Source organism: Haliaeetus albicilla, chromosome 2 (assembly GCF_947461875.1).
Source record: "Haliaeetus albicilla chromosome 2, bHalAlb1.1, whole genome shotgun sequence".
Classification (NCBI taxonomy): Eukaryota; Metazoa; Chordata; class Aves; order Accipitriformes; family Accipitridae; genus Haliaeetus; species Haliaeetus albicilla.
Genome location: NC_091484.1, coordinates 68,302,747 through 68,315,162, shown reverse-complemented (window position 1 = coordinate 68,315,162; position 12,416 = coordinate 68,302,747).

Below are 12,416 nucleotides of genomic sequence, written 5' to 3'. Positions count from 1 at the left end.
ACAATAATGATTTTTATTGAAAGATGGGGCAATTTCTGAAGTTTCTTTGAGCTTTTATATAAAAGCATCTCTTTCATAAAGTATTTCTTGTTCCCTCCTTGGGAGACCATGTGGAGTACTAATTAGACAAAAGAAGTGATACACAAAGAACATGGATTTTGTTTTACCTGCTTCTGGGGTGAATTTGCACAACTCTCTGTGAGACGTTTATTTGTAGGAGTCACTGATAAGCAGGGGGGAACAGCAATGGCTTTCAGCACAGCTAGATCTGGATGAGGGCATCTGCTCAAAAGTAGTGTGAGGGAGCAATGTGGATGTGTGTCCTCAACCCTACTCCTAGGAGAAGCAACAAATTGAAACACTTGTAAGTTACAGAAATCACCTCCAGGTAGCCATGCTGCTGCTTTGTGGGCCATGTCCTTTGTGTACAGCTGCTGAATTCAGACAGGTGATCCCCAAACTGGTCAGTTATAGGGAATTACAAGGTGTGAATCACTTCCTGGAGTTGTCTATTTTTTCTAGACTGACCACAGGGAAAATTTAGGGAGAATATGCTCTTGACTTAATGCCTTTTGGTACGTAATATTGGATGAGATGAATAGGGCTCAAATTAATATAGTAAGATGGACAACTCATCCAGCTCTCACTTATGCAGTCCTGCAATTTGCCCACTAGCTGAATTTTAAGAAATACATCTGCCATTTTTTCTCCTTATGTAAACGTATAAAAAAACCTGGAGTGAAAGAGTTGATTTATAATACAATTTTCTATTCGTTCTAGTGATTTTTGCAATGAAGAACTATAGCAAGCTGTATTTGTATATTGTCATATACATTGCAATGGATGTTAGGTGCTGTTTGGCACCTAAGACTACACTCAGTCTACAGGCTAAGTTGGAAAGGTTTCATATTTTGAAAATAAAAAAAAAAGGGAAGGCAATAGCAGACTACGTCATTTTCTCCCTTCCTCTATCTGGTCACGGTGTGCCTTGGCAAAGCTACGTACTGGGCCTTGGTAGAAAGAGTCATTTCACATATCTGTCCTAATGGAATGGTTCCATAAAGAGTGATTGGAGTGAAAAGATTCACAGCTTTCATCTTAATGCTGCATTCCAGCACAAATATGCTTACAATACTCCAGACAAACAAGCTCATGTTTGTACCACTCAAGTGTAAAGCTTTATGCAGTAGGCTAGTCACTTCCATACTGCTTGTATGGTGCAACCTCCTGAGCAAAATTGTCTTCTGTCTCTTTTTGCTAAGGAAAGAACTTGGTTTGCCACATATATGCAGTGCAGATGACTTGGAGATACGTGTCATGGAGTGAAAGAGGCACTGAACCCATCTGACAGTATAGATGCACATGATGAAATCAGTGAGATTTTGTTACACTTCTTTTTCCAAATATAAACTTCACAGATTTTCATTTCCAGAAATGTTCATTTTTTTTTCATAGCTGCAATAGAGGCAGTATGAATCTGTGCATTCATTACCTACATACAGCAGCTTGACTTTTTTACAGTGACTCATTGAAGCCTAAGGTCACTGAGTAGGAAGGTTTCAAAGACCTGCTAAGGAAGCACAGTCCCTGTCAGGAATTTTTGATACAGATTATCTCTACCTTGTGCAGCTGAGCTACTGACAAAGTGATTTCGCAGGAGATCTTTATATATATTTAAAAGGTGATTCACTCAGCCTTGGAGACAACAGACATTGAAGGCAGTCGACTGCAACACTGGAAAAATCACTCTATGGTACTAAATACTTTTTTTGTAACTGACAGAATCATTATTTTTTGTGCGCACTGTAGTTCCTTTGTGTCATATAAGCACTCATTATCCTATACTTTTTAAGGTTAAAATCTCTACTGGATGACACAGGGAAACTTGAGCAGCCAGGGTAACAATTATTGGAGCTCAAAAGGTTTTGAGGTTCCATCTGGATAAATGCAGCTGGATTTGAATGTTCAGCTAAAATGTCTCTTTCCCCCCCTTCCCTTTTTTTGTCATCTCACTTTTTTTTTTTTTTCTTTAAGCCAAAATGCTTTGATCTCAAAATCAGGCTACAGATCTAACAATCTCAGATTTTCATTTACTGTGTTGCCAACTTTTTAAACTTTAGTCTAGTTTAATAGATTATTGGTACAACCGACATCTCTTGATAAGTTTTATTTCTGTTTCATATCCAGATAGGTTCATTTTTCCCTAGCTATAACAGAAGCAGTATGAATCATTACCTTCCTACTAGCAACCTGACTTTGGAAGGTTTTTACTTTTGGTTCAGATCTGAGTTGAAATCAATAAATGCTCCCAACTGTCTCTCTCTCTCTCTCTCTTTTTTTTTTTTAGAAAGAAGATAGAGCTATTGAGGAATTCACTGATGTAATGTCTTCAGTGAAGAGCGTTAATTTGTCATATATGAAATATTACATACTGATCTTTTGATATTATTGAAGCTCTGGGTGACATTAGGCATTGTTCTGGCTGAACTGTACTTGTGCTGTGGGTATCCAGTTGTAATGTTTGTTTTTTACAAAGCTGTATAACCCATTTTTAGCCATCTTCCTGAAGGACAGCAAAGATGCAACTCTCAAGTTATTAGGCTCAGGTCTTCTGCAGTTTACCTGACAAAAAATGTCAGGGCTTTGGGCTACCACTTCCCTGGTATATTGAGTCAGAAATCATGGGCATAGCCACTTCTAAATTTCCATGCTTGGAGTTCAACTGCTTTCCCTGAACCGCTAGGTCTGGGACAGCCTGGAACTGTGGTCTGCCAGATTTTCTTTTTCATTACAAATTTAGGGAGAGGTGAGGAGGTGTTGCTCCAAATTGAAGTGAAACTAATTATCAGCTTTGCAAAAACATTGTAAAATATGTTGAGCCTTTCTTCATACCAGTTAGTTAAAAAAAATAATATAAACCTTACATGCATGTTAAAGCCCACCACTTCAGCTAATCCAATGATGAAAAAACAGTGCAAATCACCTCCAAATGATTATCACTAGATTTAGTATGAAAGCACTTTTTGTAGTACAGCTATTTTTGTCTAGGAAGGGGGATATTCTATACTAGTATAAGACGTTTTTATACTCAACATGAAAAGTTCATGGGAAGCAGTTTCCCATAGTAGGAGTTATACTGGCATAACTGTTTAAAATCCTTTTTTCAGAAGGCTTTTCAAGCTCCCTTTGACAAGCTCCGTCGTGTTCTTCCAACCAGATATTGCTATTTGTTAAGACTTGTTTCATTTCCATAAAAAACTGGCTCCTAAAAGTTGGATGGTACAATGCTGACTTGGTCTATTTGCCATAGCATACAAATGCATGCACAGTCTATACAGGGAAAACTGTCAAAGGCAGAGGACACTGCAACAGTAGCATGTTTAGTGATCAAAATAGGAATAGTGTGATAAAAGGTGCTTGTTCTACCTACAGCTGTATAAACTTTGTCCACCTTCCAGCTTGGTTTCCCCACTCTCACTATAGCAATGCCATGCAGTAGTGTCATTACAAAGTACTGCCAGGGATTCAGGATAGTGGTGTATCCAAGCACCCTGTTCTAGTGCTGGCATGAGTCAACAAAAGGTTTAAACTGGTCATTTTTAAGCTTAAAAAAAAGAAATCTGTTGATGAAGTATATGTTCAAGAGTTGCACTTCTCTTAAATTTCATGGGAATGATCCCAAACAAGTTTGTTAGCTGAGTGGTTGTTAATTGGATTGCTGTTTCTGGCATTACCCAAGAACATCTATTTCATAAACTGTTAATTTGCATGTTACTTTTTTGTTTCCTCTAAGCAAGTGTTATGATCTTTGTGGTTTATATCTCTTACCGCTGGAGAGAAGGCCAACACCAGAGGTCATGGTTAAAAGTCAAAATAATCACCAGGTCATGAGGACTCTCAGTCTCTGATGAAGTTAAGCAACAATGGAGCTCCTGGATGCCTTATGCACCTTTGCTCAGCATCCGTCCAAACAACCTCTCCAGTCTTCTTGGTTTATGTGGATTATAGTAGGCTGTAAAAGTGTTAAATAGAATTTTTAATAATAAATAAACATGACAGTTGCACACATAACATATAGAATTTGTTGCCACTTGTTTCTTACTGAAGATAAGTGTTGGCTGTCTTCTGTCATTGCTAAGGAGCATATTTCCTTTTGGTCATGGTTTTACTTCTAGTGTCCCTGTAAAGCCTTTTTATCTGAGAGTGAAATAATCTTCAATTCAGCAAATCTATGTTTGCTGTATTTGCAGAGCTATGCTACCTCCACGCTCTGGTACAGCAAAGCTTTCCTCCGCCTGTTCTTGTCTGATATTGTCTATGGTGGGTTCCTTAGAGGCAGCTTCACTCTCAGAGTTCAAGCTTAAAACACTGAAACTTGCTGAATTGGTTAAAAAAATGAAAGAGCTCAATTTTTTGAGAGCTTACCTAGCTTATTGAGGTGGTTCACACACACCTGCCACCAGGTGCCTGTCCATCTCTTTGCCTAAAGCAACAGCCCCTAAATCAGGGACAGCAAAATAATTTTGTGGCTCTGCACAGACCAGAAGTCACAGTCTGCAGCAGCAGGACAAATCCATTTTCTTCAATAGTTCAATCAGATACACTAGAAGATGAGGTGAGACACATAAGATACAGGAGCAAAGTTCCTCTGCTGCTTTCCAAAAGATGCAACAACCTTTGACAGCAGGGGAGGCCTGGGGCTGGAAAGGCCCTCGTGACAACAAGATTGAGTCAGAAATTGAGTCACAGCATCCTCAGAGCTGTTTGTTATCACTTTAATCTGCCTACACTGATAAAAAATCCTCCACCTTGCAAAGATAAAACCCCCCACCCTTGTTACAGAGTTCCAAGAGTATGATAATGCTGAGGACAATACAAGCAAGTGGATTTTCACTGTCTTACTTTTTAACACAATGTGTTTGTATTAAATAACCTCCCTATCATATCAATCCACTGGCTATATAGACAGAAAAGGAAGTTACCCATGTTGTTAGGGACCATTTTTTCCCAGTCACACACATGCATATTACAAATGAACAGGAGTACAGTTGAAGGTTCAAGAGGATAACTAGATTATCTTGCTTCTGATTGGAATCGCAGAGAACTCACCTACACCTCACACCCCAACCCAAAAATTCAATGAATGAGTTTGCACACTTTTCCTCATTTTCGCCAATAAAATTAAAAGCAGAGTGTACCTCTCAGATCAGGAATTACTTAGACTGTAATTCATTTGACTCGAGAGCTGTCTTCCCATCATGTGCTTGTCTATGTTCAGCATACTAAAATCCTGATCATCAGATGGTGACCCCAAGGGCTGACTAGAACACAAATAAATAGTATTAATGAAAGTTGAAAATAGATGGATGATTCAACTAAGGTCCGAAATAGAACTGAAAAATGGCAACAGCAATCTTCAATTTCTATTTAACAGTTCTGTTTCCAAATTTTCAGAGGACAATTTGAGGTAGTGCATATGGACTGAAAATTGCAGAAGTTTTCTTTTAAGGATGACTGTTAAAGACAAAGAGATCATGAAAAATAGACTACTCGCTTTGGAGAGGTTGACTTGAATGCAATTACTGCACATATGCTTGAAGCAGTAAACAGAAATCAAGCAATAGCAACTGAAACCTGTATATTCAGATAGAAAGAATGAGAGAAATGGTAACTGGTTAGATTATGCCATTGGTTAGTTCTTAAGAAAGTGATGCAGCCATATCCTGTGTGTGTAGTCAACCACTTATTCTGTGAACAAAGCAAGCAGGTGATGGGCTGACTTCTATCTGAAATCACCTGCAGTGCAATAAACTTAGTTCAGTTTTTGTTTGGGTGGCCAAAAAACTTCCCATCTAAATACAACCCTGTATGTTTTTCTTTTCCACTAAGGTGTTATTGTTTTATTGGAAGAATAATTACTTTACAACTTATGTTATAATTAATACAATTATTTCTATTTGTTTTAGAATAAGAAAATTATTCTAGTAAATCCACACTTCATACACTGAAAATTCAGTTTATTCCCATGAACTAATAGCTGTGATATGCTAGCAATAAGTGGTAGATTTGCTGATCTTCACAATTAAGTCTTGAACTTTTTGGTTTTATGTGATATGTGACAATTTAGAATTTGTTTATTTCTTTTTTTTTTCTGTAGGTGATAAATAAGAAGACAACAGAGAACCAGGTTCATTACCTTTCTCACAGCTTGAAGGTTTATGACAACTGCAACTGAAATAGAATGTTGTAAGGAATGTCTCACACTCTTCTGAAAACAGCCTTTTTGGGTTGGGTTAGTGTATTCCTGATGTCATGTCCTGGGTAATGCTCTGTGGTGCTGTCGGGAAGAGCTACAGGGAGAGAAATGCCCATCCTGACTCTCCTACCAAAACACCTATTCCTGCCTTCTTTGAGAAGATTCATGCTTCCTGACAGGTCAAGACATGCCACTTCTTTCAGGGATGTGCTCTCCAGTCTCTAAAGTCCTATAAAGGTGGTCTTCAGGGAATGTTCTCCCTCCTTTGTGGGTATTGAGGTGCAAAGAAGTTACTTGCTATTTCTTCAGTAGCTGTTTGGGGTTGGCTTTAAGAACCCTTCATGATACCCAGAAGGAGGCCACATAGCAGAATCTGTCCCAAAAGAGAACTTCTCAAATTCTTATTTTATTAAAAATTCCTACCTTGAGTTCCTCTGTATTTTTTCATACTGGAGTGCTCTCAAATTTCTATTGACCTATTTTCAGTTTATGAATTACTTGCAAATCCCTTTGAAATTAATTATTTACCTTCAAGAACCTTAGCTTTGTCCATTACCTGATATCTCCCTTCAACTGGTATATTTTCACAAAAAAATTGCTTCATTTGCAATGACAGAAGCAGAGTTCTACAGAATTCACTGCATTGCCATGGGAACGAAAGAGTTCCTTCCAAATCATCATGGCCAAACTAACTCAGATGAAATAGGAACAAGCCCTAACCTTTGCCCATTTTTCAAACATACGTCAAAACAGATTTGTTCCGAATGTTCAAAAAATTGAGAAGGTCCCTGGGATACATAGGTGGATTTCTAAAGTTATTTATATTATTAGAAAAGCAAAGAGGCACCTGCTGATTTATCTGTACCCTTTCACACTTAAACGCTTAAAAAGTATTTGGCTTCCAGGCTGCAAAGAGTAATTAACAGCTTATCGAAAAAGCTGGGAAGGAAGGATATTCTTTTTAAAATTTAATTTCATTTCATACTTCTTTCCTTTTAGGATTTTCCAATGCATTTTTATGTTTATAATAAAAATCTTAATTTTGATCACTTTCACAAAAATGTCTTTTTCCTTATTATCAGTAGATCCAATAGAATCTGTCATCTATAGAACTTTTTTGTACCTATTCTTACCTCTTAGATTTTTGGCAAAAGATAGAAAAATGTTAAGAAGTTACTATGGAAGACAGTATAAAGGAAAAAAAAGGGAGGAAATCAATAAGAAGTAATTTATTTTATATCTTTTATGACTAAAAGATAAAACACTGAAATAAAAATGCTCAGATTTTTAAAAATCAAAATCAGAATTAGAAGATCTTTTTTTTTTCCTTATTTTTTCTGACATTGCCTTTAAAGTAGCAATGTTAATCTGTGGTGTTTTGCAATGAAAAATGTTATTTTATGACCAAACATATTTTTCACTAGGAAGATTTTGGTATGCCTTCCTTCTGGTTGATTCTTTTCCTAATTTTATTGAGTTTTGAGGTTCCTCCAGCAGACTTGAAATGATTCATTCTCCATCACTCAAAGTGAGTCTATAACCAAACCTACAGTAAATTATAATATAAATTTCTGTATTCACTAATGTGGTGTTTGAAAGTGTTCACTTCAACACTTCTAATAGAAAATCTGAAGATATTTTTCCTGTGCGACTAGTTTTGGGGACTTGAAGGAATCTGGTTCCACAATTAGAGCATGGGCCTTGGATGAAGGACGGCTAGGTTCTGCCTCCATGCAGTTGCTGACTAGTCATGGTAGAAATTCAGTCTAGTTGAGATTTAAGATTGTTTGAATCTTTGTGTTGGAACTGTAATGAATTTTGCCTTTAAGCAAAACTTTAGGAAACTAACAATGTTTCTATCCTCCATTTTAGCAGTGCACCTACAATGAAATAAAAAAGCAAAATTCATTAGAATTAACACACACTTGCAAAGGATTGGAAGGTCATATAATTAAAAAAAGCTTTAGAATCAGATATATATCTTTAATAAAGGTAGTTTTAACAAATTCTTTAATAACTTCTCAGGAAAATCCTTAGAAGTTATTAAAGAACACTGCTGTATATACAGTTATTTTGTTTCCTATGATAGATCTATCAACCAACTTAGAAGACAGTAGGAAATATTAAGCATAGGCGTGGTTTGTAAAAATGCTGGTGGTACTCACAATTTGCACATCAGTCTAATGCTTAAAGACTAGACAAAGGTCAGAGGCTCGGGTTCAGTGATTTACTCAGATGACAGATCTTCAGCCCTCTATTGAAGGAATACACAACTAAGGGAGTGGGGGAATAGGTGAGAAGTAAGTTCAATATCCTTGGTTGGGGATACCCTGAGTTTGATCCCTAAATCCCAGGAACGTTTTTCAGTTTGGCCAATGTATTTTATTATAAAATGCATGCAGCATGGAGTGGAAGCCAGGGATTCTCACAGTGTAAGGCACAAGGGAAACTATACCCAAGCTGGGCTCTATTGCTTGCCCCTGTAACTGCATTTTGTGAGAAGTCCAATCCTACATGGGTTTGTTAGGCATGTGCAGAGAATTCAATCCCTGCTTGGCATTTAACATGGCAGTGTCTGGCTTCTGAGAACCAGGGAACCAGGGTCATGTACAAGGTGCAAATTCACTTAGTCCAGGACATATCTGGAAATGCTCAGAGGGAAAATGGTTGGTGCAGAAGGAATTTTGCGAGACAGAGAGGTCCAGTGAATTTAGGTGACAGTTGAGGTCTTTCCTTCTTCCTTCCTTCCTTTCCTTCCTTCCCTTCTTCTCTCCTTCCCTCCTTCCCTCCATCCCTCCTTCCTCCCTTCCATCATCCCTTGATCATCTTGGTGGCCCTTTGTTGGACTCTCTCCAGCATGTCCATGCCTCTCTCCCAGCACTGGACACAGCACTCCAGGTGTGGCCTCACCGGTGCTGAGTAGAGGGGAAGGATCACCTCCCTTGACCTGCTGGCAATACTCTGCCTAATGCAGCCCAAGATACCATTAGCCTTCTTTGCGGTGAGGACACATTGCTGGTTTACGTTCAGCTTGGTGTCCACCAGGACCCCCAGGTTCTGGTACTTCTGCTTCTATTGACAGTCAGCCTTTTGGTTTGGAATTGCCAGATTCTGGAGCCTCACTTTGTTTCTGTGTTGTTTTTTCTATGATATTTTGTACATTGCTGTGTTCTGATTTTCCAGACTTCTCTCAACCTTGTTTCTCATTTGCGTAAGAAGCATGGTTAATCAAGCAAGCAACAGCTAGGTGCACAACAGGTCAGTTAAGAACATGGACCTGAACAAATCCAACACATACAAGACAGTGGGAGCATCACCTTACAGTATTTGCTGCAACAGTGGTATCCAAGTTATTCATAACAATATCTACAAAAAGGAATGAACACAGCTTTCCTAAAACAAAACCGTGTGGTAAATATGCCAGAGTAACTGCAACTAACTCTCATCCATCTACTACCATTAGGCCTCAAAATATTTTGAATACATCTATGTCATGAATGCCTTTAGGGACAATGGATGACTAACAACAGGATCATTTATCTCTTTTCTGCTTCCCAGTCTCTGTACAGGCACTCAGCAGTTCAAATGTACGAGAAAACATCACTCATCTCCTATTTTGTTTAACTAAACCAGCCGCTTCTGAGGAAGTGCTTCTGGGCTGGGACCTGGATTGAATCAAATTTCCATGAAGGAAATGGCTAGCCAAAATTTTAGTTATCAGTATTTTTCTCAGAAAAGAATGCTTGCCATTACTGTGTTCTCAGAGAACTGAAGACCTAAATACTTCTCTCTTTTGGCAGAATAAGAAATGGTAGCCCATGGACTATAAAAGGGAACCTTGAAGACCTACTTCCAGAAAACATTAATCATTTATCCACAGCTGTAATATCGTAAGGATGGTCTACTAGGGTGCAGTTAGAGATAACTTTTAATTTGGGGCTAATCAAGGGCATGGCCAGGTGGAGAAGAAAGAAGGTGAGCAGTAGAACTGACTGTAACTGAGTTCCCATTGCACAGCTAATTTCTTCACTTTGATATTACTTTTCCTCTTACATCACAAAAAGTAACTACATTGGAAGTTTCTTATGAAACCAAATATTCTTAGATAATTCAGCCTGGGTCCATGTAAGAGGATTATTTTAATAAAATAGAAGTGGTTTGGTTTTGGCTTTTATTATAGTTTGTTCTTTTCTAATTTAGAAAAGAAAGAAAAACTAAAAGAAGTTCTAAATGAAATCATTCAAATTCAGTGACTCAGCTCTTGTTATTTTAAATGGTTTATATTTTTCTGTGTGATTTTTTCTAGAATAATGACATTCCTTTGGATTGTTTAGATTCCACTGAACCAGTAATTTAAAATTACCTCTTCAGAAAGTTATTGACGACATTCTCAAATAATGAGCATTTTTTCACCTCTGATCTCTGATAGCTTTCAGCAATTAGCCACCTTAAGACATCACAAAAAGAAACATAAGTTTATGAAAAGCCTCTTCATTAATATTTTGAGATGAATATGTCAAGTTCTTTCTAGGTAGAACCTACTATTCTAGTACATTCAAAGGAGAAAACATAAACACATAATGAGAGCAGCTAATTTACAATCTATTTCTGATGCCAAATGATTGGAAAAAAAGTATCTTTTTGCATAAAAAGGTATTCTATTTCTGCCCTCTTCCCATTTTACTGCCTTTCTGTAACAAGCTACTGACTTCTTTTTTCTATACTGCAGTGAGGAGGAAAGCCTATCAGCTCATCAACAGATTTCCTCTTGTTTTTTTGATAGTATAGTCATACTAGTTCTTCCTTTCCTCTAAAATTTCCCTCAGTCTTTTCCAGTTCAAAAGACCCAGGTGAGCAGACCAAAACAAACAATTACTTCTTTGTCCCTTGTTTAAAATAAGCCCTGACAGACCCAGCTGCTCCCTCTAAAGCTGTTTCAGCTGCAGGAGAGCTGATAAAAATATAGAAAATTGTTTAAAGAGATTGTTCCCCTTCTTTTGTATTAGTAACATCTGAAATTAGAAATGTTGTAACTTAGTATTTAAAGAACGAGAAAAGCGAGTAGCTTTGTGACACACTAATTTTTCTTGCTTGACGTTGCTAGGCTCACTACCATCCTTCTGTGCTTTTGCTGAAAAGTTGGTTTTTTTAATGCTGCGCAATAGATTGTACTGACTACTTCTAATTTGTAGAAGGATATTCCACAGACCTTGTCAATTGTCTATATTGCAAAAACCTTAGCTCAGCTGTTGGCTAGAACAAGACTTATTTTGGCTTAAATAATCAAACTAAACAGGTATCATAATTGAAATCACTTCTTTCATATGAGATATGCTTAAAGGAAAAGGTATATTGAGTGCTTCTGTTTTGACATGAAGCTCAAAGAACAAATATAGTCCTTCTCCAAACCTATAGTAAAAAAAAATAATCTTTCAAATTTAATGCCCTGGAAACAATGAAAGATAAAAGCATGTATTTTCATTGGTCTTCAAAATAATTTTTGGACACACAATCACATACTGACATTGAATATTAGGATGAAATCTCCCTAGTCTGTATCAGACTGTCTCTTCTCTTCCAACTCATTCCTTCTCATGATTTGTACATTGATTTGCCTTTGACACGTCTCTTCAATTCTGTTATGGTTGTGATCTTCCAGCAGTATTTTCTTTCTGCCTACCCCTTTTCTGATTTTGATGCCTGTGTTTCAGTTTCCTTTCCTATGTGTTGACTTCAGCACCAATGCTGATGACCTGTACAGACTAAATATCTTGTATTTCCTTTTCGGAATTCCTTTGACTGGATTTACTGATTCATTTTCACCATTCACTGAAACAACTGTTCACTTGATTTGTTTTTTACTGTACACTGTAATGCACTCGGATACCTCTGTTATAAATAATTGCTGAAACAGCACTACGTGTACCTGAAAAGCAGAAAACTGCCTTACTGTGGCTGTGCAAATGGAGTGCTGGATTGCTTAAAATGGGACTGCTAAACAGCTGGACAACAGCCTAATAAGCAGGATGTCTGCAATACACCACGAAGCTAATGAAAGTCTGCAGCTGGGGTGGCGTCACTTTATGATGTAAATGTGCATGCTAAGAAATGCCTTACAGGTGAACTGGTATATAGCAACGGTTTGATTCAAACTTTTTTG